Genomic DNA, 21,816 nt, shown 5'->3' on the forward strand with positions numbered 1-21,816 from the left:
TCTTCCCTAATCTTGCGAAACTTGTCCCAGTCTGTGTACTGGAACATGCGCTGTCTCTTCTGCTCGACCTGGATGTGTGTGGCCAAGATATAATGGTCGCTACCAAAGTCTACCCCGATGTTCGTCCACTTAACCGCTGCGATGCTCCTGACAAAGGTGAGATCCGGTGTCGTGTCACGGCTCGACGATGTCCCGCATCTGGTGGGGAATGCCGGGTCCGTGACTAGCATCAAGTTTAGGTTTAGAGCCTCACGCCAGAGGTCCTCGCCCTTGTTAGTGTTGTATGGGTAGCCCCAGGTGTGGTAGGGGGCGTTGAAGTCACCAGCTATGATCAAAAGGGAGTCTCGCGCTAGTTGCGTGGCCTTGGTGATTAGGGCTTTGAAGCGTTGTCTTGGGTTTTTGGGACTACTGTATACATTTAGGATGAATATACTTGTGCGGTTCGCTCGGCTGGGGATGATTTCTATCATTATATATTCCACTTTACTTGCGGTCATCCTAAGGTCGTGAGTGATGTGGGTCAGCTTGTTGCTAATCAGTACAGCGACCCCCCGTCCTTCTTCGTGCTTCGCTACGGGCCTGTAGCCGGACAGCGTAAACCTGTTACGATGGGGTGCGTTTATTTAAAAGATGAATTTGATTGATGAAAAGGGGCCGCGCCGACACCGAGCCGCTCCAAAGACAAACGCACTTCTTCATCCTCTGCTTCCGTCCCTGCTGTCGCTTTAGCGTGACGATACCAAGGTGTCTACATGCCTTTCAAGTCATGTCATTAAATTTTCTAAAAGTTTTGTGTTTCATGGTAAAGGTGGGAGCAAGAAGTCGGGATGCGGAATTTTGAAACAACAGGTTTCAACTGAGCAAAAATGACATGAATTTTATGCATTCTAAATCTTTGGCGCTCCATGGTCAGTGCGACCAAACGATTGGCCCGTAAACACAAAATTTGTTTGATACCAAAGCAGACGCGGTGGCCTACACGTTGAGCACTATTATTTTGGATCGCCAAACCTATAGCTTCAGTATCGCCGTGACATCTAGCGAGATATGCGCAACTAAAACCAAGGCCGGCATGAGCCTCCGAGACGTCCGTCACTTGAAAGAAATTTAGGCGGCAAATATTCAAAGCGGTTCGACTTACTTCTACGGGGTTTCACTGTAGAATGATTGTCTTCTACGCGGAGGATCGTGGTTAGATATTTAGCTAAGATAGGTTTCTGTTCTTTTTATTAGTAATAATGCCACTGATTTCATGTGAGTATGCTCGTTCCCGTCACGCTGCAAGCATGCCGAAAATCTTCCATTAGCGTAAAACAACACTCGTCTTAAATTGGAGTGTGTTGATGTCGTTAAAACGCGTTGTCTAATGAAGGCATGGTGTTTATTTGAACCTGCACTCGTAAAAGACATTGCAAGATTCATTTCACCTCTTTTTAGTGCAATGAGCATAACACAAGATTTCAACTTAAACGTCGAATTTGTGTAGATTTATGCGCACAAGTATCGTAATAGAGACGAGACCTTTCGTATCTATAACGTACGTGTCTCGTTGGTTTAAAATTCATCCTAAATGGTGCGCAGTTGGCGCTAACTTATAGACTAATCATTGGGATCATGGAATAGAAATTTACCTAAACAGCCATTTACGTCATTTGCATGCATTTAATGCGAAAGTTCCTGCTATGCTCACAGAGCTCATATCACTGTTTCTTGACATCGATATTCTTGCAGTCATATTTTGGGAATATTTGCTCGCAACTTTCACACAACTTGTTCAGAATAGGAGATAGGTAATTACCCATATCGTCATACTTTCGTCACGTTCTCAGATATCCAGGCTTCGTAAAACATGGTGGCACCGCTTGAAGTACGTGATAGAGACTATTTGACTGTCACAGATCTCGGGGGTGGCGATGTTTACGAGATGGATTGGGAGACGCACAGCGCACAGCTTCTATGAAACATCAAAAATACACAGGAACTCGCATACCACCGTGAATATAAATAAACATAACAGTGTCACATTACTACGAACTAACAAATACAAAACTAAAATCAATTCTACAACTCCTTAAGCTCGCCATAGTCTGGCAACGTCCGCGTGAGCCACAATTGCGGAAAGGATAGAACAGGCTTACTTTCCGACGTAGAGTGTGTCCTCGGCAAAGTCCTATATCACCTCGTTCAGTCCGTAGCCGGTGCTCCTGGCGATCCTGATGACGTCGTAGTCCTTTTTACGGCCAGTGCAGTTTCTCTGTAGACGTCACCTTGTGTCCCGGTCGTCACTGCTGACGTGGCAATAGGCCAGGAGGGTTAGGCCTAGCCATGATAGGCCTTACCCAAGGAGGTTAAAAAAACGCCAGGACCTTTTCCTGCCGTGAAAATGGGGGTAAGCGAAGCTTGTCGTATGTGCATCTGACGGTCGTGGTGACTTTCGTTCTTCCTCTCTCTCTCTTTCTTTCTCCTTCTCTTTGTTTCTCTCTCTTTCTGCCTTTATTTCTTTCTCACTCTCTCATTCTCTCTTTCTTTTTTGTCCCTGGTATGTGCGATTGAGCTTGGACCCTTTCTGCAGAATCGCCAGGATCGGCCCACTTTTCAGTGTGACACAACCACCACCTCCGCCTACACTTGTGAGCCTATAAAGCTTCGTTTAAAAAAAAATTGCTGGAGTGGCAGTTCCCGTAGTTCCTTACCAGCGCATGCGAAGCCAGAGTTTGTCTATACTTCAATCCTAAAAGAGGGCCGCGACAGCTGAAATTGGCTGAGAGCACATTTTATTTTGATTAACTATTGTAGATGTTAGCCTATTTCTAAAATAAAAGCTTGTGGTTTCTGGCATAAATGTTGACTTTGGCTGCGTATTAATATCTTGATGCAAGCTACAACTTCACATCACGTTTATGCTTCCTTCTTAAACCAGTGACAGAAAGAACGACGTTGAACAATATCTGTATGGCAAAATTAACGTTCCCAAATGGCACCGAGTACGAAGAAAGTGCTTCGTACAGTCCCAGATATTCGCGAACCTTTCTACTTGCCTATGGTAAGATGGCGGCGGTCAGACTTAATTTTTGAGGTTTGATCTCCGCTCTGAGGTTTCGTGTTACCCGGTGCTAAAAGCCTATGTGGCGCCCCGAAGACTGTCCTGCCTGACGTTGTTGGCCTGCCTTCGAAAGGGGATTGCAGCAGGTGCCAGGAACTACCGTGGGAGACTGCAGCAAGTCCGAGGAGCCTCGCTCGAACGTCGCCGAGGTCGACGGCCACGCCTCGGAATGCCTGTGTCATGGCCTCCGGAGTCGAACACCCGCTGTTCCCGTTGCCGGTACGGTGCTGGCGAGACAAACTGCACGCGGACAATGCCAGCTCAGTGCTGCTCCTCCGCCGATCACTGCTCGGGTCACGCGCCTCGAGCGCTCGTGCCGTTTCGAAAGCCCCGCGCTTTTCGTCGTCATCATTCTTCGTTAGCTGCATGTCCCTTACGCATGACGCTGGCATTACTCACCTGCTAGGTAAATACAGACAATTGAGGTTCTTGACTTCAGTGCGATCACATTGCATTCGGGGACTATAATAAGTGCTACATTCGCCTATACTGTAACTTCACCACCTATCATATTCATAGTAGTCTTCAATGATACCACGATGTTAGTGTTAGGGATAGGTGAGTGGACGACATTCGTAGGGCAACACTGGCCAGTGCCAGTGTTGTGCTACGCTTCGCAGCAAGGTTTAATTTAGATTGCAATTACAGGGACACTTGAGACGCTCTTGCGCCGCCACAACCATGGTGTCTAGGTTTTGACGGCGCAAGAAGCCTGGGGTGGCAGGTATTGGAGGTAAGAAGTGATATGCTGACGATGCAAGGGGGAGCCGAGTGACGGCTACAAATAATGAGTGTTGTTTAAAAAGCGCGAGGTTCTAGAGAGGCAAGTGATGGGAATTTTTACTGTGAAAGAAAACAGCAGCGTGAAAAAGAATAACTATGTTGGATACATATTTTGGATGACTTTGTGTTTGGAATCAGTTGTAAGGCGTACTGCGTTGTAGCCATGATGGTGGCCGTTCTTGTTATGGCTATTGTTAATTCGTATGAACCTTCACTGAACGCAGGAACCGACAAGTCACCTGAGTATTCTTTCAAGCTACACATGCACCCGGTAACACATAACACAGCCACCACTGACGTGATCGAACGTGCATAATGTGACGTGTAGCTGATATATTGACACGTATGCCGACAGTGGACAAGATGGTGACCCTATAGTAATCGGGAACACGTTGTGCCGATGATGTACCGCGAAGCGTAATCGGTAGCGACGGCGACCCATTTATTTCCGGAGCCCAAGAGAGGAAACGGACCAAGAAGATCTAGACCAACTAAGAAAAGGACATCCAGCTGGAAGCGCAGAGGGCTTCTTCCAGAACTGACAGGCCGTAGCGTAACGCCGCACGGAGCGGGCAAGGCCCGGCCGAAAGAAGCGACTGCGCACGCGGTCTGTGTGCGAGATGCCCGAGTGCCCAGCCAAGGAAGCGGGATAAAGTTGGCGGAGGACAATCGAACGCAGGTGTGATGGGATGACGAGGAAAAGGTCAGAGCCGTGGGGATCAATATTACGGCGGTATAATGTCCCCTCCTTGAGGAGAAACATCGGGACAGATGCGCCACCAGGCGGGGACTCCAGCTGGTCAATGAAGGCTCGTATAAGACGGATCTCGGCATTGCTCGTTGTCGATTTGCCGACAGCCTCAAGGCTGTCAAAGGCTATAAGTGCCAAAAATAGGAGCACAGCCCTACGAAACTACGAAAGTCCCTTGTAGACATCACGACAGGAAAGTTCGTAACGGCGTGAATTCTGTCCGGATCGACTCGGGCGCCTTCTTGCATCCACGAGGTGTCCAAGGACAGTGATTTTGCGACGAGCAAAATGACATTTTGAAGAGTTCAACTAGAGACTCGCCCGGCGGAACACGCCAAGGATCGCTGAAAGACGATCGAGATGCGTGCTGAATGCGGGCGAGAAAACGATGACGTCGTCCAGATAGCACAAACAGGTGGACCGCTTGAAGCCTTGAAGCAAAGAGTCCATCATTTGTTCGAAGGTGGCCGGCGCCTCAGAGATACCGAAAAGCATCATCTTAAGCTGATAAAGACCGTCAGGGATAATAAATGCAGTCTTCTCTCTGTCAATGTCGTAGAAATTTGCCAGTATCCGGACCGTAGGTCGATAGAAGAAAAATAGGTGGCACCATAGCGGCAGTCAGGAGCGTCATCAATACGTGTCAAAGACAAAACGTCACTTTTATTGATTTTGTTCAAATGGCGATAATCTACATAAAAGCGTCACGTTGCATTCTTCTTGTTGAAAAGTGCGACGGGAGAAGCCGAGCGACTGCAGGAAGGCTCCATAATGCCCCTTTCAAGCATCTGTTTTACTTCCTCTGGGATAACTGCTTGTTCCGACGCGGAAACACAATATGGATGTCGCTGAATAGGGTTCGCATCGCGATTATTTATGCGATGGGTCAAGACGGACATGTGGCCTAAGGGTCGATCGTCACAGTAAAAAATGTCGCGGTAGCCTTCAAGAACGCGGAAGAGGGCTTCAGCTTGAGCTGGTGTAAGGTGAAGGGAAACCATCTTGTCAATGTCGACGCCACTGGCGTGGGAGGACTTGCGCGGTTAGCGAGAAACTGACAAGGGAAAGGCAGGTGCGGTTGCCAGTAATTGTCAGCAGAGTGTGCGGAACGGTAACACCAAGAGTAAGCATAACGGGCGGAATTGGTGCGACTATGCAATAGCCGTCAGGCAAATTATTCGCGCGTTCGACAGGCAATTTCTTATTCGTGTGTACTTCTTGCTGTTGTCCGTTGTCTTTTTCGCACTAGTTAATGATGTCTGAAGTCTGTAACAAGCACAAACTAGCCCAACTGACTTCTCTAATTGTTTAAGGATGCAAACGCATGAAAATGCTGCTGTTGCTCCTACTATACAACCACGCTTACAAGTCACCATAATTTCTTGAAAACTAGACTGATGATGCGACATGCGGATATGTTACTGCGTTGGCATTTCTAGGGCACTTCACGGAGTTTCCAGGTGCTACGTATCTATGCGGGAAGCTGTGTTGTGGTTCGAAACGAACCCTAGGACAAACGTCTATATATGAGTATGTGGCTATGTTTATATACGTACTGCTCTTCAAGGAACTTTTTCAACTACATGAGTCATTTTAGGTACGGGAGCAGGTATGTTCCATTTCGGCTGGGCTGGTCCTCTACGAATCTCTTTGATGCCAACTTGGGTCACTGGGTATGTGCTAGTACGTGTGTGGCGCCCTACAAAGACAAGATAATTTAAATTTCTCCGATGCTGGCTGAATTTAGCCCATGTTACACGCGTTCATCAAGGACAGCAACGATGCTTGAGCAGGCTACGCCACAAATGAATTGGGTATGTAATACCTTTCAATGAACGTCTTTGGCGCCAGCGCTTTTGCGAGCGGCGCCTTGAATCCTCCGGGTATGGGTCGCTCTTCAAGGAACCTCTCTCCAGGATGGGTCACTGCGTATGTGCCACTGGGTGTGCACAACCGCGGAAGCGATTCAGAGCGTTCGCAGGCACCGGCGAAACACGCTTCTCATCTCGGATGCTACGCGCAGCCCTCTCGACAGGGCCACTAGATAGCGCGGCGTGTCTAGAAAGAAGCTCGATTGGCGAGCCCGGTTGCCGCAAGACACGTTTCGCAGCGTTTGCACTCACCGGCACGTCACGCATTTCAGAGGCCACGCGCACGCTTCACGATGGCGGCGCTAGATGGCGCCGAGTATTCTGAGGAGTCCGCATCTCCCGTCACGAGTGAAGCGGACGGGAGCGGACGTGTCGAGTTGAGGTGCCGTTTCAGCGCAGCAGGAGCAGCGTGCCAAAGAGATAAGTTTTCTTATTTTATATTTCGCTCTTTGTTTTTCAGGAGGGTTAGCCTAGCCAAGCAATAATTATAAATTATTTTCATGCTTTTTCACTTTCTTGGTCTTCTCGCTGAGATAAAAGTAGGTAACGAATCATTTTTTTTTTCACATCTACGCCTGGTTAGTACGAGATGATGGTTGGTACTAGGGGGAACCCGCGCGTGCGTTGTTCTGAGTGCGAGCGTTCTTACGCGTTGGAAGAAACGCGGTTTAAGTCAGCACGCGAACCGAACGGTGCAGATTTTATCTGTAGGATGTGGATGCTAGGGTCGCGGCTAGACCGTCTAGAGCAAGAGAAGGATGAGCTAGCTAAGCGGGCTGGAAAGCTAGAAAAGGAACTTAAAAGCGAGCAGAAGCAGAGGAAGGAGGTAGAAGAAAAGCTAGCTAACGCAGAAATGCAGCTGAGGGACACCATTCCGCAAAGCAACGGTGAACGCATCGAGGCGAGCACCGCGAACGGAGCTGGATCCGATGCGAGTTCAGCTACGGCAGCCGAACCCGCCACGCCGGGAAGCAGTGGCGGAAGCGACAGTGATGGTCACGAAGGGGATACCACTGACGCGGCCACGGGAGAAAACAAAGCCAAGGGCAAGGATAAGAAAGGAGGGGAGGGCATTGTGACCTCGGGACAGCTTTTGGCGGTGAGGGGGATAGAAAAGCGTCGAGTTGTCTTTGTTGGGGATTCCAACATGCGTAAAGTAGAACCGGCGAAAACAGAGAGGGTAGGCGCAGGCGAACGAGTCCAGGTTAGCGCGCTTCCAGGAAAGCCGATTAGAGAGGTGATAGCGAAGTCCAAGGAACGCAGTGGGACACAATAGAGGAGAGACACCTAGTGGTGATAATGGGCGGAGTGATTGACGTACTGCACGGACGAGGGGCAGGGATCACAAAGCAAATAGCGAAAGGGGTCACCGACTTGCGGAATGTTTCAAAGGAAGTACAAATCGCGGTGTGCACGGTGCCAGAGGTTGAAAGGCAGGGTTATGAAATTGAAAGGGCAGTTCTTGCAGTAAACAGGGAAATTTGGACTCTAGCTAAAACAATGAATTTTACGGTCATTGACATCAACCGAGAAGTGCACGCAGCAGGCCGCGAAGGCGCTTTTGTGCGTGACGGGATACATTTTAGTGAAAGGGTTGCAACACCGGCCGGACGTCGATTCGCGGCGCGAGCTGTAGCTTTTTTAGGCGGGCCCCAGGCAATCAGGAAGGAGGATTAAGTATTGAACGTAGCGAAACACCAGTAAAGGGCAGAATTAGACGACCAGGAGTCAGGAAAAGACACAGAAAGGATAAGAATAGAGAAGGTGAAATTTGCTACATTAACATGCATCGTGGTCGGAAGCAGGAAAAATGGCTGGAAATTCAAGCGCAGCTGAATGATGAAACGATTAGCGTGTACGCCTTGACCAAAACGCATCTTCGAGATTTGGAGCAGCCACCTGTTATTGACAATTTTGTATGGGAAGGGTGCAACAGAATGACCGGGTCAAGGATAGGTGGAGGCGTAGGCATGCTAATTAGGCGAGGTCTGAAGTGGCTAAGGGTAAACGAGACATGTAAAGAGCATTTATGAATTAGCGGCACATGGCAAGGTAAAAAGACGTGGCTGGGAGTAGCTTACCTATGGACAGGTAGCGATAGCAGAGACAAAAATAAGGAATAGGTTTATTTCATTAGAAGCGATACTAATGAGTTCAGTAAATCGGGCCAGATGATATTAGTGGGAGATATGAACCCACATATGGACGATTTAGACGGATATACTGATTACAACGGTTCTCTAGTGCTGGATCTGTGTGATGAACAGAACCTTATAGTAGTTAACAAGGAGAATAAGTGTCGTGGACAGATCACGTGGCAATGCGGAAACAGGCAGTCATGTATGACTGCCTGTCTCAGAAATGGTCTACGAACAACTAGACCAAATGATAATAGACGAAAATGGAAGAAATAGTCTGGGAAGCGATCATAGACCTTTGGCATTAAAGTTTGGGCGAGATACCAGCTCAGAACATGAACCAATAGTCTCAGAGTGTTTAGAAATGAATGACGAGCAAATAACAAAGATCACAAACAACATAGAGAAGAAAATTGAGGCTTTTCCTACAGCAGTCTGGGAATATATATAAGGAACTGGTGGACGTTATGCAGCATGAAATAAGGCGGACACGGCAAAAGAATTGTTGGCTTGGAAAGAGGAAACCACGTAAGTGGTGGAACAAGGAAATTAAACAAGCTATAAAAGAGCGTAAAGAGGCATCTAGGGCTCATCGAGAAGCCAAAAAGTTGGGATTACAAGAAGAAGATGTGCTCCTTAGATGAATACATACCGAAAAAAGAAAAGGGTTGCGAGTGAGCTCGTGCAAGAGAAAATTAAACGCGCAAGTGAACGTTGAGTGCATAACATTCAGAAAAGAGACAAAGGCGCTCCAAAAAGATTCTGAAACCATATAAAAGCACTCGGAGCTCCAACAAAAAACTCGCAAACGGCTATAAGAGATGAAGACGGTAACATCTATGAAGGAGACGATGCGCTGCGGTACATCACAGACTTTATTGGGCATAACTTCGGCACGAGAAAAAGCGTAGTTCAGACAACAAACAGATCCAGGAACAGCAGAGAGACCAGAGAGATCAAAATTTAGCCTAGAAAGCCTTTATTGGAAAAAGGCAGCGGAAAATGTCCCTAACAACACGGCAGCAGGACCCGATGAAATCCTAATTCAGCTAATCAAAAACTTCGGTCCAAAAAGCAAAACACTGCTTACTAATGCCATAGAGCAAGTGATTAGAAGAAAGAAAATTCCCGTTGGATGGCGTGAAAGCAAGATGAATCTCATCTACAAAGGCAAAGGAGATAGGATAAGATGAGCTCGTACAGGCCAGGTACAGTAACGTTGGTGATATATAGAATGGCAATGCAAACCATAAAATTATAACTGTTGAAGTGGGTGCAGGAAAACGATGTATTGGGGGAACTACAGAATGGGTTCAGGCCAGGCAGACGCTTAGAAGATAATATGTTTGTACTAAATCAGTGCATAGATATTTCAGTAGCTCAGAAAAGACCTTTATGGATAGCATTTCTAGATAATAAAGGAGCTTATGACGACGTAGACACGGAATTGTTGTGGGACATTCTTCAATACGAAGGCATAGATGACGATTTCGTGGAGCTGCTGAGAGAGATATATAGAGACAATGAAGTACAAGTGGTATGGCAAGGTCGAAAAGGAAATAAAATGGTGGGAATTCACCAAGGATTGAAGCAAGGATGCCCTCTGTCACCATTGTTGTTCACGCTTTAAGTCAAGGGTACAGAAAGACGACTGGAAAACAGCGAATTATGTTTTGATTTATCCTACGTGTGTAATGGACAAATGGTGCAACAGAACGTCCCTGGACTGACGTACCTAGACGAAATCGTGCTACTAGCGGACAATAAAAAAGATTTACAGATACTTGCGAATATCTGTGGGAATGCAGCGACTAATCTAGGCCTGATCGAAGTTTAGCACAGAGAAATCAGGAATTATGATCTTTAATGAAGAGACGAGTAACTTCGTGGGGTCAATTCAACAGCAAGTAATACCCATAGTGAAGCTATATAAATACCTCGGCGTACACATAAACGAAGGACAGAATTACTCAAGCAACCGCCAAGATAATCTGAAAATAAAGGGGAAGCGGAATGCAGCAATAATGAAATACAGAGCACTGTGGGGCCGCAATAAGTATGAGGTGGTGCATGGAATCTGGAAAGGAGTACTGGTGCCAGCGCGAACATTCGCATATGTCATTATATGCTTAAAATCGGATAACTTGACGGGTATCAAAGTTAACCAAAGATCAGTAGGCCGGTTGACTTTGGGAGCCCACAGTAATACCACAAATGAGGCAGTGCAGCGTGACATGGGTTGGGCCTCTTTTGAAGTCAGAGAAGCACAGAGCAAAATTAGTTTTGAAGAAAGGCTCAGGAACATGGATGAAAATAAATGGGCGGCTAAAGTGCACAAGTATCTCTACATGAAAACCGTGGACGCAGAAATGAGGAAGAGGCCAAGGAAGTTGGCAACAAAGTACAGGATAATCGAAACAGTAAATAGACAACCAGGAGTCATCAGAAAGAAAGTGAGAGAAATAGAGACCGTGAATTGGATGCAAAGAATGGAAACAAAAAAGAGAATCGAGATTTACAAGAATGAGAAGAAATAAATTAGAAGGGAAAATCTGTACGATAACACAACTTTAGGACAGTAACTTGCTATTTAAGGCTCGAGCCGGTTGCCTAAGGACCAAAGCATATCGGAACAAATATTCGGAACTAGATGAGACATGTGTATGCTGCAGTAAAGATCGAGAGAACACTCAGCACATCCTATGGAATGCGACGGGACTCTTTCACCGAGAACCGTAGGTAACGCGCAACTCCCAGAAGCGCTTTGGTTTAAAGTGGAAGGAAACATCAACAGATCAGCCGTAGAGATCAGCAAGAGACGAAGAGTACTGCTGGAACAAAGCAGGGAAAAGATGGATACGACCTGATCTCTTAAAATCATAGGTAGCAGTACAAGGTAAATTTTTGAAAAAGAAGAATAATGAAAGGTACACAAAAATGCTAGATAAAGAACATGTATAGTATACCTTATTAAATCAAGCAGGCTAGGTGACTATTTGTCGCCACCCCGTTTCAAAGGGGATGCCAATAAATCATCATCATCAGAAGTGGTATAGGGGAGTCCCGCTTCAGTACAAGCCTCATCCATATCTGGTGTCGATTATGGCAATACGTTGCGTTGTCATGTTGATTCTCTGCTAAACTCATTACTGTCGAGAGTCATCAGGCGATGGGTCTGCCGCATTCTTAATGTAGAGTCATGAAAATAAAATTTCATTGAAAGTGTCGCTTATATTGAGGGTTTTTACAGTGAAGCTGTTAAGGGCTCACTCTTTGATGGTCGAGTCCGGCAATAGAAAAAAACTCTCATTGGCCGTATGCTGTATGTGCGAGCAAAAGCGCGCGTTGGCGAGGGACGCGCGCTTTCAAGGGAACGAACGCACGGTGGAGAGCAAACGCGAGTTCCCAGTGGAAGGGGAGCTGTGGGCGAGGAGGGCATCGAGGCAAAAAAAAAAAAATACTGTGCGTGCGCGTGCCCGCTCTCCCACTGCGGCGCATGCGCGCAGCCCTGAAGGCCTCTGCCGCCTGACGAGACGCCGACTCTCTCTAGGCTCTCGCCCGCATCTCCCCTAACAGCTTCGACAACGGCGTTTAGCCATTCGTGTCTCTTCACAACCACAATCTCTCTCCGTCACGTAGCCAGCGTTTTGAAAGCGGTTGTGTGCGGTCACACAAACAACGCGCAAAACTGTGGTCGACGGTGGCGGTGTTTTGCCCGCGTTCGCACCGAACGCACACGGCGTTGGTGACGCGTTTATAACGAACGTGCCAACCTTTGCCGTACACCCTATGGCGGTGTACTGTGGCGACACCACCACCGACCACAGGGCCATGGTCCCTGTGGTCACTAAATAAATGAAAACGACCGGATCACATATATTTCTCATTTGTATTTCTTCATTCGCAGGATGAAACTGCGACAATTTTTTAGTGCACAACAAGAATAGCCATCTTGGATGCACTTGTTGGATGAGCTTGTATTAACGCGATAGCGTTTAGGGCCCCGTGTCGCAGAAAATTCGGCGTCGGCGTCGGCATTGGCGCCCACGGCCGGAAAAATCTAGGGAGCCTACAAGCAAGCGCTGTTCTTGCATGTAGGCTCCCTAGCAAAATCATCCGCAACCACGTTTAGGTATGCCAGACCATTCTATCAGTAATGTTGCTCACACCTTGTCCTGTGTTCTTGGCAAAGCTTTTCCTTGGAATTTTGAGAATGACAATCCACAAACAAATGTCGTGGAACAAAACACCCACAGCGCATGCCTTTTATGTTAAAATCTTCTCAGACTGAAATATTAAGAGCGAAACAAATACGGAAACCTGAAAATGATGTAATTTCTTTGGCGCAGTTGTGCATTATCTCTGGTATCGGCCCACGCAAGAGGCCGCGTTTCCACCAGAAAGCTCGCCTACGTGCAAAGCGTTCGTCGCCAGTGTTTGCCAGTAACCATTACTGTTGCATCAGCTGCAGTCGTCGGAAACCATGAGTAGCAGTCGGGTATCTTTGAATGCTGTCGCGTCACACTCTTAAAAGCGAAGCTTAAGCTTCCTCCCAATTTTTCTGAATCAGTTCTAGGGCGCTGTCCGTAATAACAATATTGGTAGTAGTGCTTGTTATCGCTAATGTTAATTCGCATGTCCCTTCACCAAAAGTCGGAAATGTCATGACAGCACTCTTTCAAGCTACATACAAACCCTGTAACACATAACACAGCCACCAGTGACGTGATCGAACGTGTCTATTCTTTGCAACCCTAAGGCGGTACGGTTGAGTCATGCTCATGTAACCGTATGTAGCCGGGTTAGTTTTCTCACTAAGAAAAAGCGCATCCCCCGGGATGTGGTTGGAGCGATGATATTGCAGTTTTTCGGAGAGCTGTCGATCGACAAATGTCTACCCAATGGTATTAGCGAATGCAAGCTCACGTCGCGGTTGCGTTTTCTTATGCGGAGATAGCTGCTCTGCCCCTTAGAGATAAAACAAGGACAGAGGTTTGTTCACATCTGGGCGTCGTCTTGCAGAATATGTACTGGGGCGCACGAGGATAAATTTCTACCGTAGGCTTCTGGCCAAAGATGTGAATCGTTTCGGTTTCTGCCTCGAGTTTTTCTTATGTGCCTTGAAGTAGTGAGACTTCAACGGTAACTGACGCTAAAGGGAAATACTAAGTTTAGACAGCGAAAGTATTGCATGAAAACTCTAAGATGTGTATTTTCGCCTGTAATAAGTGGGTTCGTAAAACAGGAATGAACGTTCAGTCTATATTTACCGGCCAAAAAAAAAAGCATGAGCAGACCTCACATTCTATAAGGTCATGCGAAGCTGGTGCGGAACTTCAAGTCAGCGTCGCCACACGCCTTGCGTTATTGCGTCTTCCTGGTGTACCGCTGGCATCTCACTCTAACAGTGGCTTTTTTGACATTTTGGATGTCTAATTTACTAATTAAGCCCAAATTGTTTTTTGCTATAACGTTATAAAACGGACACGACCGACTTTGTAGGTGTGAGCCGGACAATAAATATGGGCCGTTGCGTAAGGAAGTGCAGTCCAACTAGGCATCTGAAAGTGCTAGCGGTAACGAGAAAAGAATGTGAGAAACACACTCACGACACACGCGAAGACGGAGAAGTTTGCGTGCTATCGTCGACTAATGATTACAGAATTTGGCTGCTGTGCGGGGGCACAGAGATTATATCTCTCTGTTTTATGTCTCCAGTCTTGAGCGTATGGTAACGCGTCACGGTGTGCAAGATATCTCAAATTGATAAATACTACTATAGAAAATCATGAGCCTCAGTGTGCAAGGTTGCCCGTGACGTACGAACGCGCCGCTGTCAAGACGATCCAACCGTCACATTTAGTGCGCTATCGCATATTTGCAGAGTTAGCGTTTCTAAGGTCAGGCCTAGATTTTCCCTAATGTGTCCCTTCAGGATGCTTGGGCATCTATGCACAGAGAATAAAAGAACAAAGATGCCATCACACAAAAACGAGTCATCACCAGTGCATAGGCAATCTCTGTTTCTAAAAGTGCAAGTAACGGTAAATCTGCCGCAGCCGGTAGAAGTCAGGAGTAGAGCAAGTGGTGTTGTACTGGTCGTAATCGACATCGTAGATGGCCACGCCGTGCTTCGGGTGGGCGTACGTTTTGAACACCTCGGCAATCTGTGAGAAGGTGAAAAATTATAGGTTGGCGGAAATTGCTGGGTGATAGACTCCAAACAATTTTGCACACATTGGGCCGCCGAGAGGGCCATAGCTTGCTTAGAAAACTTGGCCATGTTAAAAATATCCCGAGAAATCATGGAAAGAAACATGGGTGCCCGTCGCAATATGAAACGTGGAACTCCTAAGTGCGAAGATGAAGGCTAGCCATAAATTGTCACAAAAGGAAACAAATAACAGACACTTCACGAAGGGTAAATGTCATACACCCAAGCGCAGCACGACGATATATGAAAATAATATCAAAGCGCACACCTACGTATCGTCGATAACAGCAGGTATAAATGCATCTACGCTCTCGTTTCCCACGGTACTTTTTAATGCTTGCTGCTGTGAAGGTCACAACTTCCTTGTTCTTATGCTAAGTGGGGAGAGAGTACAGTTTTCACTGTTCAGCGAGAAACCGACGTGTTTGTGATTTTTGTCAACCTATCTTTAAACATTATCTCAACGTGGTCTAGCAGTGGCCTTTTCCAATATATTTCGCTAGATTAGCATTGCTTACAAGAGCAAACGCTTGAGCACGCAAAACAACAAACACTAAAGAGGCAACGCCAACTCAAATTTCCAACTATATTATTGCTTAGAGCATGATGTTCTTGCATAATGAACCTTGTCACAAACCTAATTAAGCTAGAACGAATGGAAGACGAAAACTGCGTAATACAACCAAGTGGAGAAGATACAGGTAAGGTGCCGTAATTTAGCATGTTCCTAGTAACAACATTTAGTTGCAAGTTGCCGCTAGCGCTTATATCACTCTTCAGATGTCCAATGGTTTCCTTCGTTAAAAAGAAAAAAAAAAACTTTAGAAACCAAACAAAGATGGTTTCTTCACAGGTGCTCAATATAAGTAAATAGCTGAACAAGAACCCTAATGTGCGAGTTCGAGGTGACGTTTTGCAGCGTTTCGGACGCGTTATTGCTCCCTGGAGAACCACTTTTGCCGCTCTTTCCACTCGTTTTGGGTTTGGATGCGTATGGTTGCTGAATACCTGCTACATACGTGTTTTTCCGAGCGTGAAAGAAGCCCGCAAGTACACGCAAAATTTCCGCGCGACTGGCCGCTCGAGGCACTTTGTGTGTATTGGCGGGCTTCTTTCACGGTCGGAAAAACATCACGTAGCACGTATTGAGCACCAGAAAGCTGTACAGGGAGTTTTTCATGTTGCTGTACAATTTTAGCATCGACATTTTTAATCTAATTACAATATTTCAGAAGTTGATAAATCATCTTCATCACCATCATAAGCTTATATTTATGTCCACTGCAGGACGAAGGCAGTGGACATAAATATAGGCGATCTCCAATACTCCTGTCTTGCGCTAGCTGATTCCAACATGCGCCTGCGAATTTCCTAACTTCATCACTCCACCTAGTTTTTTGCCACTAATTATGTAGTTAGGTGGAATGCTAAGAATAATCTGAGAATCTCCAAGCGACGGTAAACAACATTTCCTTGGTTCCGTCCAGTTAAGTGGTATTTGCATATTTCTGAAGTTTGGTACAAGTTAGGTGGGACACCCTGCACATCAAAGTAGGCATAGGGTGGCATGACATGCATGCATACATAACATGTGATGACATCAGTGACATGACATGTACGTTTGTCATGTTATTTATGTCATGACATAAATGGTATGAATGACATGACGCCTTCGTGGAAGTTTCTTTAACTTAATATATCCGGATATGACGAATACATGCATGAGCAGACATGAATGACATGTTGTGTCCGTAATGACTGATTGACAAGGCATACAAGCGCGTGTCCTGTTATGACATCTATGATATCACATGCGTCTCACAGCAAGTATGTCATGACAAATTTGATGAATGGCATGATGCTATCGTAATCGTTTCTTTACCTCAATATATATCTGAATATAAATGACATAACTTGCGTGCATGGCCTAACATGAATGACCACATAAATGTATTCACATCGATGAGACCCATGTCGTGCTTTGAATACCATGAATTTGTGACATGACGTTAATATATATTTATGTCATGACATGTCATACCATGCATGTCATCACATGAATGTCATAAATTAGATGCCTAATGGATTGAATGACTTGACCTGCATTTATTTAACTATATATTATGGAAATACATGTAACGACATCATTCATGTCATGCCACGCACGCATGTCTCGCCATACATATCCTGATGCATATCCAGTTAAAGAAATGTCCCCGTGGCCACGCGTCATGTCATTTACGCCATTCATGACAATCGCACCATGACAAGCATGTCATGTCATTGTCATCATGTCATAGATATCCTAATATATAACTTGCTTGAAAACATAACTGACAGAATGACAATCACCTTATGTCATGAACGACATGCCATGCATATCATGGCATATTTTTCATAAATGAAGTTACTGTAATAGATTGAATGATACGACACGCATTTCCTCAGCGGCATATATTCTGGATATGCGCAGCATGGCAAACATTTGCGACATTAATGACTTGCCCTGCCATGTATGTCAAAATGATTGACGTAAACAATAATTTATGCCAAGCCATGACATCATTCCCATGAATGTCATCACACATATGACAATAATAAGATGAATTCATAAGATGCATGCATTCAGGCTTAGATTGGCATTACATGACAATAACTTATGCCAAGCTAGTACACCGAGTTGTCTACTAACTTGGGCCGATGATTAATTGCTGGTGTTCGTGATGTCATGGTGGTCATTGCATCGTCATTCCAGCTTTGTAATAAGACTCTCGCCTCTGATTCTCACGTGTCATCTGCGCTCGAACCAGGTGGCACGCGTAAGATCCCATTTTTACAGCAGAACACGGGGCAGTGGTTGCATCAGGTAACAGCGACTTAAAAGCAAGCTTCACCGGAGAGTCGATTTCCTAGCGCCGGACAGCAAGGCTCCGACTCCTTGTTCCTCCCAAAGCAAATGGCGCACTTTCACAGCCCTTCTCGTGGTTACCGGGTCGCTTATTCAGACGTCGAGGTGTGCTCTTCGCAGATGCACATAAGGTCCGAGTACGACAACGCTGCATCGAATACCACTATGGCAGCGTCATCAAAGCTTGACCAAGGCGAGCTGCTATACTACATTGCCACCAGTCTGGATAGCTATAAAAGGACATGGACTTCAGGTTGTGCTAATATATGGCCGTGAAGTAGCCCATTTGTGTCATCTAATTATTACCACGTGATGCCGTCAGTATGCATTTAGTTTCTGCGCTTCTTACACATCTCGCACGTCCATGCCATTACTTTACATCAACTTAATCGTTTGCAGAAATCATGCAATCGTCTTACTATCGTCATCGTCTTGCTGCTGTCGTCTCACACACGCACTCGCGTTAATGCTAATTCCCTGTACTTGCGTCACAAGCACGCAAAATACTGGGTTTACATCGCCACATTGGTCAACCTGGTAACGTATTGAGAAACCGCAAACAATGCTGCAAAGCCAGCTGCCCGCATAATGCGCACATTTTTTTAAAATTCTGCTGACGCACGTTCCGTGGGACCGTAATAAATTTTCATCATACCATACCATACCTGGGACTAATGTGATCAGACGCACAATGGCTGTGTGAACAAGGCCTATACCAAAAAACTCATATGGTCCTTGTGCCGGCGTTAATAAAATGACATGCCTAGGCATCACATTATCGAATAACCTGCTACACAACATCGCATCTCTCTGTCTGATCCTTATACCCATTCCATCACCAACTTATTACACATTTCACTAAGACCGTTGTTTAGCATGTCTGAGTTCATATTTTGACGTTTTTTTTCCCGATTTCCTGCTGTTACGCATTTCGCTTCCTTTTTTTGTTACATTTTGATTGCCTTACATCTGCTATAACACGCTTTGACGAATTACGTACTTATCCATGCGTCATGCGCTTTTTATTTTATTGTGTGCTTTAAAGTGTGTACTATATTTCTTCTTTTTATTTCCGCATTTCTTAGTCTCCTCTTTAATGCGATTATGTGCTCAATTTCTTTTACCATGTATTGTACTTTTTCGTTTTCATATGGTTCTATATGCACTGCTGGGATTTTTTTCGCCCCCCTTACAGAATGCCCTACGGGCCTGTAAGGTACTTCAAATAAATAAATCGCAGCGTACAGGAAGACATGGAATGGCCAACTCATTTAAAGCTCGCCGATAACTCATGATGTGCGTAGCCTTCATGTTCAGTACTTAGTCTCACGGAACGCTTTATTTTACACATGATGTTTCAGTGTCTCCAGTTTGCGTGGTCGATTTCACATTGTCTGCTGGGTTAACCAAGGCGCGCAGCCACCATAATGAATGGATGCCTGTTTAGTATTACTGAGACATTGTTCAGATGTTATATTACTCACAGGCGTGAAACTATTACCTGAAACACGGGCCCTTGTTTCGAGTTGCTCATAATTTATACTTCGCCCTGCCATCTGATAGCGGCCTGGTTAGCTTAGATGGTAGAGCGGCTGCCCCGGAAAGGCGGTGCTCCGTGGTTGTACTCCCCGACGAGGACAAATTTTTCGTCCACTGAGAGGCTTTTTTTTTGTGGAACCGGTATGGTTTTCCCTTATATTCATTTGCTGCGATTGGGTAGATGTCTCATTTTCCATTTAATTACTTCTCTCCACCCAGCGGGTTTCCGCTAAACTATTACGTGAAATATAGAGCAAACGATTTTTTTTATTTCTCCCAGCATAGTATGAATGTGACCGATGCGGCCGAAAATCAAAACTGCGACGTCTTGCTCCCCGTAAAACGCAGTATATATTGCCGATTGCCTGTGTAGAAATTGTCTATTTCGAAACTGCTATCACTATCGCGATTTGTTCGGCCATGCACGTTACGTATTGATATGAAGAATGATGAAGTTTTCCATGCACGTTTCATACTGTTTTTAACCACCCTCTGCAATGCCTTTTCGCGCTGAGGGTAATAAATAAATGAATAAGTAAATAAATAAAATACTGACTCCCAACGGCGAATGCTTTGTTAGTTTGTTGCCGAAATAATAAACCCCCGAGCAATCCAGAGAGCTTGGCCCAATGGGTTTTACGAACTTTATTCGCCGTCAGATCGTGGCACACTCAGACAAGACTCATATCCAAGCACCGTGCAACGCATGTTGCTCAGCCAGTTCTGCAAATATCGAAATACTCGCAAGTGATGCCTTGAAGAACTGCTGCGATAAGAAGCTGACGCATCAGAAACCATTTCAGAGCCTCGCTTCAAGTTGCTGCAATTTATACTGTTTGATTATTCCTTGAACATTTTATCAGCATGTCGTTTGTAAAGAACGCATTGATTAAAAGGGTTGGAAATGAAGGCCTTTCACCTCGAATCTGCCGTATAAGCAGCCCAGACCTTCGCAGATGGCATTGAAGTTCACGACGTCCCGGGACCTATCGCTGGAATGGCAGAGTGCCATCGCCATGTGTACTTTGATCTGGCGCTCTTTCTAGAAAGTGGTCCATTTGGTTGTTGCTAGCATATCTTGTTTAACCCCACGGATACTGCAATTTGGCGCGACTACCAGCCGTTTTTACTGTGATTTCGGTGACATTCCGCAATATACCGTGTGATACGCGTTATTGCCAGGAACTTCAGACCTCCCGTCTAATTGCTTTGCGCTGGGTTCGGTTTTCATCAGCGTAATCTGTAACGGGAGTTTGGTGGGTGCTGAAACAGTCCTTAGGGCGGTCGGACACCATTTATTGTAGTAGTTTTAGATTTATTTGATTTCAGTTTTTTTTTTCAACTCTCGCAATGTTAGCATTTACGGAAGAGACATACCTTGTAGAGGAGGGTCTCTGACGTGTCGTACATGAGTAGTACCTGCCGGTCTTTGATCGAAATGTAGGCATAATTATTACCGGATTTCGCCACGTTGCCTCTCAGGTAGCAGGCCTAGGGAAAGAACCAGCGTGCGAATAGAAGTTATATCAAAAGCGCACTATGTGAAGTGAAACGCCCGTACGTAACAGTCGCCTCTCATAGGTTGGAGAGCTGTCAGAAGCTAGGCGTAACAGGAAATCATAAATCACCGCGAAGTTGTGCAGCTCTCCTTACACCATTAGTATAATATTGCTTCTGGCCGCAACAACGTATTTTTATTTATAACCTGATACGGCTGTCATTTGGCTTGTTTTAGCTGCTGTTAATGCAGCAATGTTCGGCATCTTGAAAGCAGAAGTTTTGGTAGTTTATGAGGGTTTTTTTTTTACGTGGAGACTTCAAAGCTGCGTGATTGAGAAGTGGCTTGTTGTGTTCGGCTTCCAGCAGCACATTGTCGCAGGCGCACAAATTAAACTTGAGTTACGGTTGCAAGGAGCGTTTAACTTCTTGCAACAATTTCTGCAGCAGTGTGTCAAGAGTGTTGGGGTTTAAATGCAGCCCTGTCCGCAAGATGCCGTCAAGTGAAGCTGAGTCCACAGCACGAGAAGAAGCGTCAAATACCATTCGCACTTTTGTCGTAGTTCTGCCGTGTCTCAATATTATTTATTTTTTTATTTATTGATACTGCGTTCTTATACAAGACCTTAGCAGGGTGGGCATACAATATACAAGTAAAGGTCCGTTGGAAACATCCAACGTAATTCCAAAAGTAATCATTAATCCATTCACAAATAAATCATAAGTCAAGATCCAGGAAAAGAAATGCAACAACATAAGACACAACTGCAACACAATGATATAATGTAGTATAAACGATGTTAAGAAATTACAGATAGCTTTCAAACATTTGCAGTGATGTTTGTGATACTGCATCATTATTAAGATTATTCCAATCTGTAATCGTTCTGGGGAAATAAGAATACTTATAGGAGTTAATTCTAGCGTTTAATGGTGTCACTGTAAAATCGTGCCGTTGTCTTGTGTTATATCCAGAGGAGTACGATATAATGTTGGATGTGTTAAGATTGTA

Source organism: Dermacentor silvarum, chromosome 9 (genome assembly GCF_013339745.2).
Source record: "Dermacentor silvarum isolate Dsil-2018 chromosome 9, BIME_Dsil_1.4, whole genome shotgun sequence".
Lineage (NCBI taxonomy): Eukaryota > Metazoa > Arthropoda > Arachnida > Ixodida > Ixodidae > Dermacentor > Dermacentor silvarum.